Source organism: Mustela nivalis, assembly GCF_964662115.1.
Source record: "Mustela nivalis genome assembly, chromosome: 1".
In the NCBI taxonomy this organism is placed as follows: domain Eukaryota; kingdom Metazoa; phylum Chordata; class Mammalia; order Carnivora; family Mustelidae; genus Mustela; species Mustela nivalis.
Genome location: NC_139020.1, coordinates 14,954,484 through 14,970,739, shown reverse-complemented (window position 1 = coordinate 14,970,739; position 16,256 = coordinate 14,954,484).

Sequence of the window (16,256 nt, the reverse complement as noted above, 5' to 3'; positions counted from 1 at the left end):
AGCAGAACGAAAATAATTTTGTTTGTCAAAATGTTTGAACACTACTGGTAATATATTAAGGAGACACTGAATAAATAGTTTTCATGTCTGTGCCAGTCTCAGCCTGAAAGTTTACTATGTGCTTCCAAAAGGTATCTATTCATGACTCAAAAGTAAGAATTTCCCTAGGTGTGTGTGTGTTATTCATTGAAAATATGAAAACATCATCTACTTTTGAAGCATTACCAGAGCAGTCCAAAGGTAAAATATTTTACATTGTCAGTCCCATATATTTCTTCATTTGACAGATTTCCCCCAATCTTACTTACTGCTGCATATTACCGATATAACCCAGAATAATTTAAGGATTTTCTATCTTCAAATACATTTACTGTATTCTTGCTACTAGCAATAATGAAAACGTTACAGAGCATTAAAAATGAGCACAGAGGTCCTATTAATATCAAGGTGAAAATACTTGCATTGGAGCTAGAATTAAAGGAAAATGTAACCTGTATTACATCCTGCAATTGCTCTACGAAAGAGTCGCTGTTTGCAGGTCCTTTAGTTTATGTAGATGTGAAAAGAACATGGTCCTGTGTGGCTAGAAGTCAAATCTCTCATCATCGGTACGGGCAGACCATGTTGCTCTATCTTATTCTGGTACTGGGCTGGGATGTATCATTAAGGCGGTACAAATAAGGAAATAAAAAACCATCTAGAATTCAAACTCAATTCAACAGAAGTTTATTATACTCTTTCCTGGTGCAGGGCAGAGGAACTACAATAGAGGATGTAAGAATGAGTGGCATAGTCCCAGCTTCGATGTGTTTCTAATTTAGTAACAGAAATAGCACACACTCTAGTTCCTGGAACCCATGAATAAACTCAAATGCAATAAGATAAATTGGTTTTTTTTTTTTTTTTTTAAACTTTTTATTTTTTATAAACATATATTTTTATCCCCAGGGGTACAGGTCTGTGAATCACCAGGTTTACACACTTCACAGCACTCACCAAAGCACATACCCTCCCCAATGTCCATAATCCCACCCCCTTCTCCCAACCCCCCTCCCCCCAGCAACCCTCAGTTTGTTTTGTGAGATTAAGAGTCACTTATGGTTTGTCTCCCTCCCAATCCCATCTTGTTTCATTTATTCTTCTCCTACCCACTTAAGCCTCCATGTTGCATCACCACTTCCTCATATCAGGGAGATCATATGATAGTTGTCTTTCTCTGCTTGACTTATTTCGCTAAGCATGATACGCTCTAGTTCCATCCATGTTGTCGCAAATGGCAAGATTTCATTTCTTTTGATGGCTGCATAGTATTCCATTGTGTATATATACCACATCTTCTTGATCCATTCATCTGTGGATGGACATCTAGGTTCTTTCCATAGTTTGGCTATTGTGGACGTTGCTGCTATAAACATTTGGGTGCATGTGCCCCTTTGGATCACTACATTTGTATCTTTAGGGTAAATACCCAATAGTGCAATTGCTGGGTCATAGGGCAGTTCTATTTTCAACATTCTGAGGAACCTCCATGCTGTTTTCCAGAGTGGCTGCACCAGCTTGCATTCCCACCAACAGTGTAGGAGGGTTCCCCTTTCTCCACATCCTCGCCAGCATCTGTCATTTCCTGACTTGTTGATTTTAGCCATTCTGACTGGTGTGAGGTGATATCTCATTGTGGTTTTGATTTGTATTTCCCTGATGCCGAGTGATATGGAGCACTTTTTCATGTGTCTGTTGGCCATCTGGATGTCTTCTTTGCAGAAATGTCTGTTCATGTCCTCTGCCCATTTCTTGATTGGATTATTTGTTCTTTGGGTGTTGAGTTTGCTAAGTTCCTTATAGATTCTGGACACTAGTCCTTTATCTGATATGTCGTTTGCAAATATCTTCTCCCATTCTGTCAGTTGTCTTTTGATTTTGTTAACTGTTTCCTTTGCTGTGCAAAAGCTTTTGATCTTGATGAAATCCCAATAGTTCATTTTTTCCCTTGCTTCCCTTGCCTTTTGCGTTGTTCGTAGTAGGCGCTCAAAGAAGAAAAGAATGGCATAAGCAGAAGGACGGTGGTTGGGAAGCACAGAGCAAGGGCTACACATCTGTGGGCAGTAAGTCGTCTTCTTGGAGAGTGTGCATGGGGGGTCGTGGAAAATTAAGTTGAGCAACTCCACTGGGCTCTGGTTGTGGGGGCGAGTTTGGACAAAAACGATTTGAAATGCGGAAAGTTTAAAGATCTTTCACGTGGTTGCGGAACATGGGATGGGTCACCCAAAACAGATACCAGAAGGACGAGGAATTGTCAGGAGGGCATAGGAAGCAGGGAGCAAGACGGAGAATGGTAGCAATGGAAGTGGAGTCACAGTCTGGGAGTGATGGAGGGATGCGAGAAGCAGAGTCCGTGTGGCCTGGGGAGTCTGCTTATGTCATTGAAACAAAGAAGATGAGAAGTAATATTTAATGAGCCCCATTCTGTGCCAGATGGTGCTGGGTGCTTTATATAGGCTGTATTGTTTAATTCTTACAATAGCCTGAGAGGTAGCTGGAATTAAACCCAATATCCAAAACCAGTGACTGATATTAGAAAATTTGTCCAGAGTTCCCTAACACTGGGATTGAAATACAAAGGTTCATTCCTTTATCATTTAATTCATTCTTTTAACGATTTCCTGAATGCTGTACTTTGCCAGGCATTCCAGAAGGTGCCAGGGATACAACAGTGAACAAGAGAAACATGGGTCCTATTCTCAAGATACCCTTGGTCCAGTAAGGGAGGTAGACATTTACCCAAAAGTCGTCTTGGGTTAGTCTTAAAATATATCCAAAAATCCCTTCTAAAGGTGGAGCTTAATTTCCCGGCCCTTCACTGTGAGCTGGACTTGAAGACTTGTTTCTCACAAACAGAATGGAGGAGTAGAGTATGTGACTTCTAAGACCAGGGGCTTCCTTCTCTTCTGTTTTCTTGGATCACTTGCTCTGGGATGACCCGACTTCCATTGTTCTGAAAAGATTCAGGCAAGTCCTGGAGAGGCCCCCATGGTAAGGAAAACTGAGGCCATACTAGTGAACCTGGAAGCAGTCCCTCCATCTCCAGGCAGGACTTCAAATGACTATAGTGGGCCGACATCATCTTTTCTCTCTCTCTCTTTCTTTCTTTCCTTTCCTTTTTTTTTTTTTTTTAATTGTTATTTTTTTAAGAGAGGAAAGTGGGAAGGGGCAGAGGGAGAGGGAGAGAGAGAATCTTAATCAGTGTCCACACCCAGTGTGGAGTCCAATGAGGGTCTCCATCTCACAATCCTGAGATCACAATCTGAGCTGAAATCAAGAGTCAGATGCTTAATTGATTGAGTCACCCAGGCACCCCCTGGCTGACGTCTTGATGCAATGTAACGAGACTCTGAGCCAGAACCACCCAACCCGGCTGCTCCTAGATCCTGATTAACAGGAACCAAGAGATAATAAATGTTTGTTGTATGAAGCCACTAAATTTCAAGAGGATTTGTTATGCAGCAATAGATAACAGATAGACCATAGAAATGAGGTAAGTAAATGCCAAGCAGAAAAGAAACATACTTTATGAATGCACATATGAAAGAGAATCTAACTGAGATAAGGAGTCTGGAATGATTTCCTAAAGGTGATAAGTACTGAGCTAAGATCTGGTGGATGAATAAGAGCTTAAGACACAAGTGGAGGCAGGTGGAGGAAGGCATCTAGACAGAATGAAAATGTGCAAAGGCCCTGTGGCATATTCAAAGCCTTGAAGGAAGACTAATGTGGCTGATTATGAAGATGTTGGGAGAGTGTGATTTGGGATGAGTTTGTAGAATAAAGCAGAAACTTGAAGATTACATTAAAAATTTTGGCCTTAATCCCCAAAGCATTAGGAAGTCATTGAATTTTAAGCACAGGGAGTACCATGTGAACACATTATCTTCTACAGTGACATGTTTTAAGAGTTTTTCTTTTTTAAGTTACCTTACCTTCCATTGTTGGAAATGCTATAGAGGGTATTTATGTTGTATGTATTTGGCCAGAAAGTCTGAAGATGGGGTTAGTTATATAGGTTATTGCATACATTTTACTTGATAATTCATTTCAATGAATATTTTTCTCCTTAGAGAATAATAAACCCTCAGTAGTATTGTATGTCCTGACAGAATAAAAGACAGACACCACTAATATGTTTAATTTGATGACAAATATTCCTGCTTTTCCATGACTATTTCTACCCGCCACCTTTTTAAAAATGTTTAATAAACATTTCAAAGGTTCCAAGCCTAGAATGGGCAAAAGAATCCTCTGAAGCAATTCGAACTTCTAAGACAATGTTTTCACCCCTCTTGTTATTTTAAAAAACCATAACAATCAGAGCCGGAGTGAAATTAAATCACACGTGAACGTAGAAACTCAAAATGCACATAATCCGAGGTGAAGTAACCATGATGTTGATAGCATGAACCATTCTATTCCTTGAATTCCCTTCCAGTTCTGACTGTCCATATTACATCATTGGGTGAATATATTATTTCTCACGGCTACCAACAAATGCTCCCTCAAAGAGAGATATCTTATACTCAAAAAGGTTTTAGGTTACAGTGTTAAAATCATATGTTTCATTTTGCTCTTGGAAACCTTGAAAACATCCCTTCCTAGTCAGTCCTTGTGTGTGGGTGGCTTTGCAAGTGTAGATAATACGATAATGATGGGGAGGCAATGGCCTGAGTCACACAAGCCAGAACACACAGTTGTTCCCTCTGGAGTCTGTCTTCTAAAAACTCGTTATTGGCTGCTTTTGGACTAAGGCGTTCAGGACAAGAATTCTGAGCCGAAGCACCGAGCCAGTGGGAATAAAGGAGGAACCAAGGTTTTCAACAGCGGAATGAGAGGAAGAATTCACATTAGCAATCGGCTTCTCTGAACCAATTTTGTCTGTCACGGAACATGTCCGGGCAGTGGCTGTTCTCTCAGATCGGACTCTTGGAAAGGGAAAGATAAAGAGATAGCAGGACAAGGTAAAATTATGTGTGAAAGAGACTGTCCTCCCCGCCCCTGCCCCCAGCTTCTGGTCGGCTCATTTCTCAAAAATGGAGTAAATACTGAACATGCTGACTTTCCCCATCATTCCTGTAAATAAGGATATGACTCACAAGCCCTGCAATCTTTAGAATGCCATAGATACTATGGTGATTTGATCATTTAAAAATAGCTGGGAAAAAGCAAGAAATCGGCCATGGCTAAGTTAGGAGGGTTTCTTTCTTTTTTTTTTTTCTCCCCACTTTTGTTTTTGTTTTTCATTTAACTTGCAATTGTGTCAGGCCCCAAGGATCCTGACAACATCTGGTTTACCAGTCACATTTTAGGGTTTTCTGGGAACTAACACGGTGAACACAGTGATCAGATCCTAGGCAAGAAGCAAGACTCAAGACTTTCCAGGAGTCACTGTGGTCTACAGGCAAATCTCTATCTGATTATATGTTCTTCTTTTCACAGAGAGAAATGAGTGTTGCAGCATTTGAATACACTGGCCTGCACCCCCAAACTGTTGCACAACCATTGCAACATTATAAATACAGGTATTTAGGGTGCTAACTACAATAATAGCGGTTGAAATAACAGTAACTATAAACACCTACTGATCGGGGCGCCTGGGTGGCTCAGTTGTTAAAGGTCTGCCTTCAGCTCAGGTCAAGATCCCAGTGTTCTGGGATTGAGCTCGTATTGGTCTCCCTGCTGGGCAGGAAGCCTGCTTCTCCGTCGCCCACTCCCCCCGCTTGTGATCCCTCTCTTGCTGTGTTTCTCTCTGTCAAATAAATAAAATCTTAAAACAAACCAAAACCAAAACCAAAACCAAAAACCTACTGATTGGCATTCACTGATTTTTAGCTAGCTGATCCAGAAATGGGAAGTCAGGAACCTCTTTATTAGTGGTGCTAAAATCCCCAAAGCAAGACTTTCTGCAAACCTCGTTTCAGTTTGAGATTTCGGATTAAGGTACAGGTGAGGAATTTCCCAAATCTCAGTCTTACCTTGAATAATCAATGTCCTGGTGGGGAACAGGAGCACATTCAAAAGGGGCCAATAGAAGAGACCTAACAAAGGGAATATTGACAAAGCTAGGGGAGAGTTAAGGGAAACCGGGAGGGTTGGTGAAGCCCTGGGGACTGGCAGCCTCGGGAAAGTCTCTCTTAAGCTTCCGAAGATGAAGGGGAGAAGAAGCAGGACTAGGACCTGGCAGAGACTGTGTCTGGAGGGGAGGTTTCTCCCCATCACATCCTCAAGAACTTGTGCTTTGGTGGGAATGGGAGGCCACAGGGCTCCCAGGGCTTAGCAGGGAGAGGCCTGGGCAATAAATACTTGTCCTTCCCTCTTCTGCTGGTGGCTCCCAGGGCGCAAACCCAATCACAAGTCAACTTTGTGGCTTTAGTTCATATAGGCAGTCCCCTGGGGGAACATAGCAGGAGGGAAAGGCAGGGACAGGGGATCAGCAGGGACGCATGGAGGGTGTTTAGCACAGATGACCAACAAGCTAAACAAGGTAAAAATAGCTCAGAAGTGCATAAGAAAAGTAGGATAGCCATGCTTGTGATTTTAACCCGGCATCCTTTCTACTTTGTAAAACCCCATTAAATGTCCAGAAACACAAACCAAGAGGGCCCTCAGCTCCTCCTCCCTGAGGAGGGATTAGGGGCAGGGATGCCAAACAAATACGAGATGCCCAGTTAAAACTGAATTTCAGAAATCAGATAAACAATGAATAGATACATAAATATATATAGTATTAGTATGTCCCAAACACTACGTTTAAAAAAAAAAAAAAAAAGCTGCTTATCTGCTGTTTAGTTTTAACTGAGAACTCCGGTATTTTTAATTGGATAAATCTATCAATCCTAATTAGGGAGGTTGGTGTGGAGATGGCTCTGTGGATGTATCCTGCCCTGTCTCAACCTCGACCTTAACTGCCATTTGTTTAGAAGAAAGTGCTCTGGAAGTAGAAAGTGGTGTAGGATTTCTGAAACCATGCTCTTGCAACATCAGTGTTTGACGTGTGAAGCATTAAAAAAAAAAAAAAAAAAAAAAGGAGAAGAGAACACTGTTTCATGATCAAATAAGTTAGAGTAACACAGGGTTAAAGTTAAAGAGCTCTCCCAGCTTCAGGCTTTCTCCTGAACTTTTCATTTATTTATTTATAGATTCTATTTTATTTTTATTTATTTATTTTTAAAGCTCTTATTTATTTATTTGTCAGAGTGAGAGAGAGAGAGAGAGAGTACAAGCAGGAGGAGCAGCAGGCAGAGGGAGAAGCAGGCTCCCTGCTGAGCAAGGAGCCCGATGATGCAATTCGAGACTCCATCCCAGGACCCTGAAATCATGACCTGAGTTGAAGACAGATATTTAACTGACTGAGCCACCCAGGCATCCCATAGATTTTACTTTTAAGTAATCTCTACACCCAACATAGGGCTTGAACTCACAAGCCCGACATCAAGAGTCGCATGCTCCATTGACTGAACCAGCCAGGCCCCCCTCTCCTGGCCTTTAATGCCACTAGGCACTGTGACACCAACAATGGGGCTTTCTGGCTTTATTGAAAACTCAGTACAGCCAACAAATGACAGGCCCAAGATTCTTTTGTTCCACAGTGACCAGAGGGTTCCATGGAAATGCAATTTAAATTTAGCAGTCATTTTGATGTCCATCATGTTAAAACAGAATTTTGCCAGTATCTCAGAATCTTGCTTTAAGGCTTAATCTGCATTTATAAAGAGGTTTTTAAAGCTCCCCATAAATGTTTGTAAACTGATAGTGATCTATTGAATAAGATATTAGATTGTTCACTTGATACCGCATGGTTTTGCTTAGCTTAAAATGAGGAATCATTTAGGGGCGCCTGGGTGGCTCAGTGGGTTAAGCCGCTGCCTTCGGCTCAGGTCATGATCTCAGGGTCCTGGGATCGAGTCCCGCATCAGGCTCTCTGCTCAGCAGGGAGCTTGCTTCCTCCTCTCTCTCTCTGCCTGCCTCTCTGCCTCCTTGTAATCTCTCTCTGTCAAATAAATAAATAAATCTTTAAAAAAAAATGAGGAATCATTTAAAACCAAATTATCATCCAAGCAGGAGTGATCCTGGATTTTTCAGAGAGAAAAACGAGGACAAAAATATAAGCTTTCTCTGCTTCGCAAGGTTATTTTTGGAAAGAAATGGGATGTTGTGAAAGACACACAAAAGATTACTGTGCTGAATGAAGTTTTCTTCTTACCCTCACTGTACTGTTGGTGGGCTATGCAGGTCTTACGGTTTTCCTTCTTTCCAGTCCTAAGTATTTTAGCTGACTTACTGTCCAATTCGTAACCTTATTCTGTAATGTGCAATGGGAGAAAAAGGGAGGCACATCAGGTTAGGATTAGAATCTGCTGTGAAATAAGTCGGTCGGAGAAAGACAAATACCATTCGATTACACTCATATGTGGATTTTTTTTTTTTTTTTGACAGAGATCACAAGTAGGCAGAGAGGCAGGCAGAGAGAAAGGAAGGGAAGCAGGCTCCCCTCTGAGCAGAGAGCCCAACGTGGGGCTCGATCCCAGGACCCTGGGATCATGACCTGAGCCGAAGGCAGAGGAGGCTTTAACCCACTGAGCCACCCAGGTGCCCCTCATATGTGGAATTTAAGAAATAAAACTGACCAATATAGGGGAAGGGAAGGAAAAATAAGATGAAATCAAAGAGGGCGGTAAACTATAAGACACTCTTAACTCCAGGAAACACTGAGGGCTGCTGGAGGGGGTAACTGGGTGATGCCATGAAGGAGGCACTTGATGGGATGAGCCCTGGGTGTTGTATGGAATGAAGAAATCATTAAACTCTACCTCTGAAACTAATAATACACTATATGTTTATTAACTGATTTAAATAAAAAAAGAATCAGGGGCATCTGGGTGGCTTAGTGTGTTAAAGCCTCTGCCTTTGGCTCAGGTCATGATTTTAGGGTTCTGGGATGGAGCCCCACATCAGGCTCTCTGCTCAGCAGGGAGCCTGCTTCCCTCTCTCTCTCTCTCTGCCTGCCTCTTCGCCTGTGATCTCTGTCAAACCAATAAATAAAATCTTAAAAAAAAAAAAAGAATCAGCTTCGAAGGGCAGATTCCATGCTTGCCCCCTACCCTCTGTCACCACATCAAGTAACAGTGGAAAGATGTTTTTTTCTTATATATGAAAAACTGGAGATGTAGATCCCTGGGTTGAGTTGGAGGTTCCGCTCCATAAAATCTTGGAAGCCTCAACTTTCTCTGTCATTATTGAGGGATATCCCTCATTATTAATGTCCAAGATGGCAGCAGCTCATTGTAATGGTTTAAAATGGCTACGTGAGGAAGGGACATAGAAGAAGAGCGGCTGACGGGGTGGTCTGGCTATCCTGGGAGGTGCTACAAGATGCTTCTGGGCCATGGGGTGCTCAATATTTGCTCAAACATTATTCTGGGTGTGTGAGAATGTTTTTGCATGAGATTTGCTTTTAAATGAGTGAACTGAATAAAGCAGATTGTCCTCCCGATTGTGGGAAGATTTTTTTCTTAAGATTTTATTTATTTATTTATTTATTTATTTATTTATTTTTCAGAGAGAGAGAGAGAACATAAGTAGGCAGAGTGGAGGCAGAGGCAGAGAGAGAAACAGGCTCCCTACTGAGGAAGGAGTCCTATGTGGGACTCGATCCCAGGACTCTGGGATCATGACCTGAGCTAAAGGCAGTGGCTTAACCGACTGAGCCACCCAGGTGTCCCTGTGGGTAAATTTCATTTGATCAGTTGAATAGAACATAAAGGCTCTGAGTAAGAGGGAAATCCTCCTGCCTGCCTGCCTACCTTGAGTTAGGATGTTGGCTCTTTCCTGCCTTCAGACGAGGAAAGAAACATTGGCTCTTTCTGGCTCTCAAGCCTGCTGGCTTTCAGAGGAGAATGACACCATTGCTTGCCTGGGACTCTAGCTTTCAGATGACAAATCTGGAGACTTGTCAGACTCCATAAACACATGAGCCAATTCCTTATCATAAATCCCCCTCTCCTTCTGTATCTCTTGTTGGTTCTCTTTCTCTGGGGGAATGCTTACTCATACAATCTTATTGTCTGGAACTTAGTATGGAAGAAAAAGAGCAAGTATGTGGAGTGAACTGTGTTGGGGGGGTGCAAGCAGAAGATTCTGCCACAGGAAGGAAATGCAAACCCTTCAGGCTACGTGTGAGTCAGCAGGGGTGCAGCCTTTCACTGGGGGAGCTGACCAAGAGCACAGTCATATCAGCAGGTCAGGCTCTCCATTTATCTATTTGGACAGCAGTGTCTTCCTTTGTCCTATCAGTTCAAAGTTCTTGGAAAATATTAATCATATCCACATTCCTTCATTTTCAATATCTATCCAGAGTCTGTTAATACAAATATCTCTACAAATAGAAAGCTCTGTCACTTTGTGCAGTGATGCATGTTGGTATTGATACGAATATATGTGTATAAAGCATGCAAATAGGATATTTGGTCTGTTTTAATGACTGAAATGGAAGTAAGGGTGATTACTTTTGTGTACCAAGTAATAGACCCCCAGCTTCTTGGCATTTTCTTTTTCTTACACCAGGTAACTGTCAAGGGTGAAAGATGGATGACAAAAAGTTTTGACAATGGTGAGAAATTTTTCAGTTCCTAGACTGGGGATTTTTTTTTTTTATTATTATTATTAGTTTTAAGGGTAGAATTCAGTGATTCATCAGTTGCATGTAACACCCAGTGCTCATTCCATCAAGTGCCTCCTTCATGCCCATCACCCAGTTACCTCATCCCCCATCCCCTTTCCAGCAACCCTCAGGTTGTTTCTTAGAGTTAAGAGTCTCTCTTTTTTTTTTTTTTTTAAGATTTTATTTATTTATTTGACAGAGAGAGATCACAAGTAGGCAGAGAGGCAGGCAGAGAGAGAGAGAGAGGAAGGGAAGCAGGCTCCCTGCTGAGCAGAGAGCCCAATGCGGGACTCAATCCCAGGACCCTGAGATCATGACCTGAGCAGAAGGCAGAGGCTTTAACCCACTGAGCCACCCAGGTGCCCGAGTTAAGAGTCTCTTATGGTTTGCTACCTTCTCAATTTTCATCTTATTTTATTTTTCCTTCCCTTCCCCTATGTTCATCTGTTTTGTTTCTTAAATTCCACATATGAGTGAAATCATATGGTGTTTGTTTTTCTCTGACTGACTTGTTTCACTTAGGATAATACCCTCTAGTTCCATCCATGTCATTGCAAATAGCAAGATTTCATTCTTTTTTGATGGCTGCACTATATCTGTATCTATATCTATATCTATATCTATCTATCTATCTATCTATCTATCTATTTATCTATGTATATCTATATCTCCCACCACTTCTTTATCTACTCATCAGTCAATGGATATCTGGGCTCTTTCCATAGTTTGTCTATTGTGGACGTTGATTCTGTAAACATTGGGGTGCATGTGCTCCTTTGAATCACTAAGTTTGTATCCTTTGGCTAAATGCCTAGTAGTGTAATTGCTGGGTCTTAGGTCGGGGATTTTGAAGCCACTTTACTGGCTGGATGCAGATGTTACCCCACTATTAGAGGTCTAGTTCTTGATTTTCAGAGCAGTGATCCAAGCTCTTGTAAGAACTGCTGAGAGTAGCCTACATCTCTTTCCAAGCTTTGTACAAAGATCAATTGTACACAACTCCTGATTGTTTTTGCTCAAAGTCTTTTCTTGTTTTTTCTTCTTTCCATCTGTGGGAAGGACATGGGAGTATGAGATCTGTTTGGTTCACTATTTTTAGATCCTAGTATAAAGCCATCAAAATGATCAGCTGGTGGAATGTTGAATAAATGCTTACACTTAATTTGTAATTGGTTTCCAAACTTGAAGTGTTATGTAGCATCAGAACTAATCACATAATTTGTGTGAAATTTCACACCAAGTGTGAAATGAAAATCTGGGGCCCCTTGGTTCAAAACTGAGAATCTCAAGATGCTGATGTAGAGCATTTAAAACCGAGCAGAGCCCTTCTGAGTGCGGATCCTGGGCAACTGCGCAGGTGGCACACCTATGAAGCCAACCCCTCTTAGTATTGTATCATTGTCACTTTGATGTCCTTGAAGGCTCCACAAAGCTCCCACTATACCCCTCCCTCTGTGCCCTCAAATCTTCTCTTTCTTCCCAAATCTTTACTTTGCGTAACATCATAGGAGATAAGAGGATCTAAAGAGAAAACATTAATTGGTCTTAGATTTTTTTCCTCTTTCCTGAATATTAGAACTCACAGATATTTCCCTGTCTTCTGACTGCCTCTAAGATGAGGCAGTACCCTGAGTTGCTTCCTTGTCATGTATGCACACGTGGAGAACACTCATGAGGCTATATGTATGAAGGGGACTGAGTCCTTCTAAATAAACTAGGAATATTTGTCAAAGTACCTTGACCTATAAGAATCACATTGCCCATGTGTAGTGAAGAGTGAACTCATTTCCCAGGAAGACGGGATACACCTGGATCGTGAAAGATTTATAAGACAAATCAAAAGCACACATTCTTTTTTTTTTTTTTAAGGTTTTATTTATTTATTTGACAGAGAGAGAGATCACACATAGGCAGAGAGGCAGGCAGAGAGAGAGGGAGGAAGAAGCAGGCTCCCTGCCAAGCAGAGAGCTCCATGTGGGGCTCAATCCCAGGACCCTGAGATCATAACCTGAGCTGAAGGCAGAGGTTTTAACCCACTGAGCCACCCAGGCACACTGAAAAGCACATATTCTTTTTTTTAAATTTAATTTTAATTTTTTATAAACATAAAATATATTTTTATCCCCAGGGGTACAGGTCTGTGAATTGCCAGGTTTACACACTTCACAGCACTCACCATAGCACATACCCTCCCCAATGTCCATAACCCCACCCCCCTCTCCGGATCCCCCTCCCCCCAGCAACCCTCAGTTTGTTTTGTGAGATTAAGAGTCACTTATGGTTTGTCTCCCTCCCAATCCCATCTCGTGAAAAGCACATATTCTAATCAAAATAGCTTCTGATTGCTTTGTTTCCTGTGCTACTGTATTTGTTAGGGCTCTCCAGAGAGAGAGAAGCAAAACCAGTACAAGGAACTGGCTCATGCAGTTACCAAGGTGGGCAAGTTCCCAAAGCTCCAGGGTGAGTCAGTAAGCTGGAGGCTCCGGAGAGCATCCGGAGAGCGGTACGTATCCAATTTGAGTCCGAAGGCCTGAGAACTAGGGCAGCCAGTGGTGTGGCTCCTGTCTGAAGGCAGGCCCTTGGAGACCTAGGAGGAGCTGGCTTTCAGGCAGAAAGAATTCCCTTCCGTTTGGGAGGGCGTCCGCCAGTCCGCCCATTCTGTTCCATTCAAGCCTCGCGTGCAGCGTGAAGCCCGCCCACTTTGGAAGGTGCAGTGTGCTTTATTCTATCACTTTAACGGCTAATCTCATCCCCAAACACCCCTATAGAAACACCCAAGCTAATGTCTGACCCAATATCTGGGCCTTCTGGGGCCCAGACAAGTTGTCACATAAAGTTAACCATTACAGATACCCTGTTGTCACAAACTTCACCTGGCACTTAAAATTCCTGGCTTCCCACGTGGTACAGAAAACAAGCTACTGTTTATGCCATTTGTTTAGGTCTGTCACCCGCCGTAATGGAAGAGCTAATGAGAACAAAAGGTGAATTCCTGGGCAGAAGATATGAACAGACACTTCTCCAATAAAGACATACAAATGGCTATCAGACACATGAAAAAATGTTCATCATCACTAGCCATCAGGGAGATTCAAGTTAAAACTACATTGAGATATCACCTTACACCAGTTAGAATGGCCAAAATTAGCAAGACAGGAAACAACATGTGTTGGAGGGGATGTGGAGAAAGGGGAACCCTCTTACACTGTTGGTGGGAATGCAAGTTGGTGCAGCCTCTTTGGAGAACAGTGTGGAGATTCCTTAAGAAATTAAAAATAGAGCTTCCCTATGACCCTGCCATTGCACTGCTGGGTATCTACCCCAAAGATACAGATATAGTGAAAAGAAGGGCCATTTGTACCCCAGTGTTTATAGTAGCAATGGCCACGGTCACCAAACTGTGGGAAGTACCAAGATGCCCTTCAACGGACAAATGGATAAGGAAGATGTGGTCCATATACACTATGGAGTATTATGTCTCCACCAGAAAGGACGAATACCCAACTTTTGTAGCAACATGGATGGGACTGGAAGAGATGATGCTGAGTGAAATAAGTCAAGCAGAGAGAGTCAATTATCATATGGTTTCACTTATTTGTGGAGCATAACAAATAGCATGGAGGACATGGGGAGTTAGAGAGAAGGGGGTTGGGGTAAATTGGAAGGGGAGGTGAACCATGAGAGACTATGGACTCTGAAAAACAATCTGAGGGGTGGGGGGTGGGAGGTCGGGGTATCAGGTGGTGGGTATTAGAGAGGGCACGGATTGCATGGAGCACTGGGTATGGTGAAAAAATAATGATACTGTTATGCTGAAAATAAATTAAAAAAATTTATTTAAAAAAAAAGGTGAATTCCTACATCAAAGTTTACTGAGTGTGAAGCACAAGCCAGGGAGGAGAAACTAAGCAACAATAGTTGATTTCTACAAAGAATACTGGTGACGACGCAGCTTTATTCAAGTGGGTGTTACCTACCAACTTCCCTCTTTCACCTGTCAGCCCTCTTGCCAGGGTCGTGACTTTGTTTTCTCTCGTGTTTGCCATTTTAGGGCTGAAATTGAGCGAGGGTCCTCTCTGCTGCTGTACGGACGAGGCTGGGTTAGGTAGGACGTACAGAATGAGGGTGCATCGTGGAAAGCGGGTGAGCTGTGGGTGCCGGCACCCATCACCGCAGGGCAAGGAGAGTTGGAAGGAGTAAGCTGAGGAGAGGATAGGGAACAATGTTGGAAGGAGCAGAGAGGGGAAGGCTGGACGGCGTGACGTGAGCCCGGGTGAGCTGGCCACGGTCAGCTCTACATTCTTTTAATTTGATTTTTTAAAAAATATTTTATTTATGTATTTGAGAGAGCAGGGGGGGGAGAGACGAGGGAGAAGGAGAAGCAGGCTTCCCGCTGAGCAGGGAGCCCATTGGGAACTCAGTCCCAGGACCCTGGGATCAAGACCTGAGTCGAAGGTAGACGAGACGCTTCCCCAGCTGAGCCACCCAGGCTCCCCCCAGCTTTACATTCTTAAAGAAGATGCACAGATTACAGCAGGAGAGAGAAACCAGCCTGGAGCTTGGAGAAGACTCAGGTAATAGGAGAGGAAAAAGAGCGGTCATCACTGAAGTCCTTGAGGAAAAAAAACACAGAAAACTATTAAGAAGCAGCTTAAAAGACTGTGGCATCCATGGGTCAAACAAGCTTGAACTAAAGGACAGATTTGATTCATGAATGAATCAAATGTAGCATTTGAAGCATTCATGAAGCATGAATGTCATGGTCTTACTTACCTTAGGGCTTTGTTCAGGTTGTTCTCTCTGCTGGGACCTGGAGTGCCTTCCCTCTCTGACGCCCTCTGGTTCATGCCTGTTAATTATTAGGTCTCCACCTAGCAACTTTTCTGCCCAGAAGACCCCTCTGACCCCTGAAGACTGGGTTTCGTGCCTTCCTCCCGTGTGCTCAACTCACCGTGTTTTGGAACTTATTGTACTGATTGAGATTGCTTTCTGCCACGTCTGTTTTCCTGAAGGAGCTGGAAGCTCCTTTATGATAAGGGTTGTGTCTTGTTTAAACTTGCATCTCCAGAATATCCTTCAGTGCCTGGAGCTGTATAGGCGTTGAATAGGTATTTGCTACCTGTAGGAATCAAAGAATGCATGAGGACCCTACTCTGGTCCTCCCAGTGGTCTTTAAGGCACCGTGCTGGGCATTTGGTGATGGAGTGTTAGGAAGACTGAGGTAGAATTGAGGGTGAGACAAAGCAGTTGGACACTCAGCTTGGCCTTCGAGAGCCTGGTCACAGCTGTGACTCATGGTGTAACTTAAGACAAGTGAAATGATACAATATAGGACAGCAGGAGTGCCCTATTTAAGTCAATAAAAATATACGGTGTCCAGTTAAATTTGAGTTTCAGATAAACAGCCCATAGTACACACACGTCTCATGGAATCTTGAGGGCATACTAATGCTGATAATTATGCATTATTTATTAAAATAAAGGTTTGACTTGACCTTCTGTAGTTTATTACCCTAAAAGAGAGGAACATGGCCTATAAGAGATGATATGA